Source organism: Choloepus didactylus, chromosome 23, assembly GCF_015220235.1.
Source record: "Choloepus didactylus isolate mChoDid1 chromosome 23, mChoDid1.pri, whole genome shotgun sequence".
In the NCBI taxonomy this organism is placed as follows: domain Eukaryota; kingdom Metazoa; phylum Chordata; class Mammalia; order Pilosa; family Megalonychidae; genus Choloepus; species Choloepus didactylus.
In genome coordinates, this window is record NC_051329.1 from 30,277,410 (window position 1) to 30,282,198 (window position 4,789).

Below are 4,789 nucleotides of genomic sequence, written 5' to 3' on the forward strand. Positions count from 1 at the left end.
AGAGCACAAGCTGGAGAGAGGGCCCGCGCGTCTCCCCAGGAACAAAGCGTGAGTCCAGCTTGCGACCCCAGAGCGCCCTCCCCGCCCTAGCGGGCCCGGAACCCGCCACCCCGTCCCGCTCCCAGCCATGCTGGCCCCGCCAGGACTCCTGCTGCAGCCCGCGCCGCGGCGGGGCTCGGCGGCAGGGGTGACCAGCGTCCACATCCGCCACCCAGTCGCAGAGACGGTCTTGGCCGACACCCGGAACAAAAGCGGGGCGGTGCTGGGACCGCGGATCCCCAATCCAATCGCAGAAGCGGCCGGACCAGATGGTCCCCTGTACCCCAGCTGGCCCCAGCAAGGATCCCCTAGCCCTCAGCCCTGAGCCCTGCTGGCGCGCTAATAACTCCGGAGGCGCACGGCTCCCGGGCAGTGGAGGGCGCGCCGGCTACGCCAGCGGGCAGGCTATGCCAGCGCCTGAGAGACGGGCTCCGGGTAGCTGCCACGGGCACCAGGCTGCGAAGGATGCCCGCCGGGTCCCGCTCCCGGCTGGGCTCGCGACCGTACCCCGGCCACCCGTCCACACTCTCGCCCCGCTCCACCGCTCCACGCCGCCCAGGCGCCTTCCCACTCCTGCCTACCGCTGGCGGCTTCGAGGAACTCGGGTGCCGGGATGGGTGCCACGGAGCGCGCGGCGCTGTTACTGGCACAGCCTGGGAAGCTGAGAAGACTCTCGCACCGCATATTCGCGCCCCGCAGGCTACGGGGTCGGTCCCTCGGTGGCCCCGACTCCCAAGAGGCCGGGGGCGGCAACTTACCCTGAGCTAGCTGGATAGCGAGAGCCGCAAGAGCGCGCAGGAGCCCGCGGTCATCTTCCCCGCCGCGCCGTGTCCAGGCGCCCGACCAGTGCCCGGAGCCCACTTCCTGCCGCCGCCGCCGCCGCTCCCCGCGCCTGCCCCGCGCCTCTAGCCTGGCTGCGTCCTCTGCGCTCGCCGCCCGTGCTCCTCGGAGCCAGGCCAAGTGGGGACTGCGGCGCGCTCCCTCCGTCTGGGGCGTCTGTGGCCCTCGCAGCCGCCCGCGCCTTGGTTGCGCGGGATCCCAGCGGCAGGTGAAGCCGCGCGGCCGCCCCGCCGAGGCACCGCCCCGCGCCTGGCCCCTGCTCTACCTCCTGCTGAGGCGGGCCTCAAATGGGCGGTGTCCGGCTCCCCGCGCCCCAACCGCGCGCCTTCCCCTACGCCCCGCCCTGCCTGAAACAGCGCGGGGCGAGATGAGCCCGCCTGGGGCCAAAGACACAGAGGTCACTCCACCTGCCGGGGCCAAACGGGGAGTCGGGCTACCGGGGTGAAGTGAGGGCACTGCCCCCAAACACAAGCACCCCTTTGGATGGGGAGCCCCTGCTGGCTTAGTCCCACTTACTGGCCTGGCCAGCGGTGGGAACCGGCACCTCCATTCTGCCCTTTCTTTAGTTGAGGACGTGTGTCTTCCTACCACATCCCCGCTCCAGGCCTGCCTCAGAGCTTCAAGGCTAAGTTCAGATTACTGTGCTGAAAGCAGAGCAAATTACTAAAGAAAAGAGATGGGGCTAAGGCTGGTCCGGCTGGTGATGTGGCCCTAAGGTTTGGGGGTAGTAGTGCCTGTGTGTGCGTCCATGCACTCGCTTAGGGCGGAGAAGAAGAAACTCCCAGAGGGAAGGGCTGTCTGCTGACCAGCAGCCCCCAGGACAGCCAAGAGCCAGCTCCCCTTGCTTGGCATGAGTGATTTGTAAGCTGTAGGGCGTTTCACCAAGTGAAAAATACATACAATTGGAAAGTGACTCAGGGTTTGTGCTCAGTTCCTTTTGGCCAAGGCACCAGGCCCGAGTTTAGCCCCAGGCAAAAACCGGGACAAGGAAGCCTCCTCAAGCCTGGGGCGCTGCCAACACCTCCAGGAGCCCGCTGGGGTCTGATTGGCCGCCAGGAGCCTTCCAGAGGCAGGTGCTAGTCACCCGCCTGTGTGCGCTCTGGCGCCCCTGGCGGCCACCCGGTGCTGCACAGTCTAGCTGCGGGGAACAGAGAGAGTGGCAAAGACTTGGTGTCTCTGGAAGGGCTTGGGAAACAGAGGTTCGGTCCCTCCAGGAATATGTTTCCCTTCCTAGAATGCAACTCTCATAAGCTCAGGTGTCTCACCTTTTCCAAAAAAGCAGTTGTGCATGCTCCACGGTTTTGGAGCTTGACAACGCACCTGGGCCTTGATCCCCCTCCCTTCAGTTTGCATCTGGGAGCAAAGCCAATCCATCCCCTCACCTGGTTTTGCACAACTTTCAGCTAGCTAAGAATGGTGGTTACAATTTTACGTGGTTGGAGGACGAGGTTAGAAGGAGAATGTTATTTTGGTGGTGTGAAATTAACATGAAAGTCACATTTGTTTCCGTAAGTAACTTTTTTGTTGGAAAACAGACCTGTCCGTTCCGTGCAGGTATTGTCTCTGGCTGCTTTCCTGCTACATCACCAGAGTTGCTTGCAACAGAGACTGGGCTCACTGCACTCAAAGCCTAAAATAGTTACTACCTGGGTCTTTATAGGGAAAGGGGAAAGTTTGCAGGTCTTGGGTTTACTTGTACTTTTTCTTCTTTAATTTATTGACCAGTTCTGCCAGAAGTTTGTTTGTCTTAATAATCTTGTGAAGAACCAACTTTTTATTTTGGTAATTTTCTGTAAAGCTATTTTCTTCTCGATTTCATTTCTACTTTCCCCATTCTTTATAATTTCTTCATCCTTGACCCTGTGGGTTTGCTCTGTTGCTACTCTTTGCAACTTTTTAGAAAGAAGTTTAGCTCATTGTTTATAACCTCCTCCCATATGTTTAATGCTGAAAATTTGGCTTTCATGCTCATTTAGCTTTGGTTCACAATTTTTGACTGTAATATGTTCATTATCATTCAATTCCAGATATTCCCTCATTTCCCTAGTGATTCTCTTTTATCGCAATGGTTATGTGGTGATATTTTATTATTTTCCAAAAATGTGGGAGTTTTTTAAAAGCTATTTCTTTATCAGTTTCTAAATTTGTGGTATCACGGTCAGATTCAAACCTAACAAATTTTAACCTTTTACTTTCTCAAGGTCAAGCCCTAAAAAATATCTTTTTATTCTCAACAGTTCAAAGAATTTGTTCTTTCACCTTGAAAAAAAAATGAAGTGGTAAAAATGGTTAATATCACAAGCTGCACAAGAAATGATTAGACAATATTAAAAAAATTAAAATTTTTCTAATCTTCTTTTGCTTACTGATCTGCGTAAGAGTAAACAACAATATAGTACTGCTAGTTATGGTTTTACTTGTTTTTTAAAATGTTATATGTTACAGAAACAGCCAAATTTCCTTCTCAGTTACATTGTTTTACTCTGATACTTCTCTGAAAGTGCTTGCAGTTAGCTAGAAGTCAGAGCTCCATCTCCAGCAATAACAAAGAAAGACTTTTTAAAAGAGGCAAGGCAAGTATATAAATTATGTTCTACCTATTATCTAATACAACCCTATTAAAATGCAAAGAAAGAAACAGCCCTCTGTTGTAATTGAAGTGCTTGCATGTTTACACAGGCTCCTAGTACTGTGCCTGCCTGCTCTCTCCCCGTCGGAGTTACTGCCAAGACACTTTTCTGTGGCCCCTAGAACTATAAAGGTGTCACCCACATCACATGGACATGCTCCAGAAGCAGATGGGAACGTGCTGTTCCTGAAAACACCTTTTACTACAGACACCTATGCTCTGCCTTCCAGGAAAGACTCAGTCACTTTGGCCATTCAGTGGGCACTGCCTCCAGATGGGCTATGTTGCCTGGTGCCGGAGGGCGCATGAGACAGTCCCATGGACCCCCGAAGTCCACCGACCTGTTCCCAGAGGACCAACGATGCTGCACTAAATCAACTATACAAAGAACATACCTCCCAGAGCTGTAATTGCCAGTGTGATGTGGTTGAAACCTAAAAACATAATTAACACTGTTACAATTAGAAAACACGGTTCTAAATAGTTAGGCCCGCCTGATCCCATATCAAGCAGAAAAACAAGTCTCTTTGCTTTGGTGAGAAAGTGGGTTTATTGAAGATCCATCAGCAAGGACCCGGAGGGAAAAAAAAGCTTTCCAAGACCAGTTCAGAGTGAGAAGACTTATTTGGGCTTTTATAAACTCAAGCAGACAAATAAATGGCCAGAAGCCAGAAGAAAGCAGAAAGGAAAAAAAAAGTAGAAGAGAGAAAGCTGTTTGGTCAGCATCTTCTTGTTATCTTCAGGTTTCCCCTCATTCAGGCTTGTTTTTCAAGGTCCTGATTATGGGACGATATGGTTACATCCCTCAGATCTTACTGCAGGCAATGCTGGGAACGTTCCTGGGAGCAGAGAATAATTTTTTGTTGTTGAGATTAGAGCAACAGCAAGTTTTTAACAAGGGCTTTTCATGGTCAGAGGAACTTCAAGCTGCTTGAGTGAGGTGATCTTAATAAACAATTTTTGTTCTTCTATTGGCTATTGAAGACTATACTAACCATTTTCCAGCTAACGAATTCTATTGAATATTTTCTCTTATCCAGCTATCAAACAAATCCCCCCTTTTTATGAGACATTTTCTTATTCTTATGAAATGGTATCTTGTGAGCATCTCCTATAAAGGGGAAAAAAGTGTTTATTAAGATCACTTCACTCAAGCAGCCTTGAGATATTCTAAGCATAAAAAGCGCTACTTAAAATAATTTGCTATTGCTCTAATTTCAACAATAAAAACCTTACTCTTTGTTCCCAGGAACTTTGCCAGAATCGCCTGCAGGAAAATGC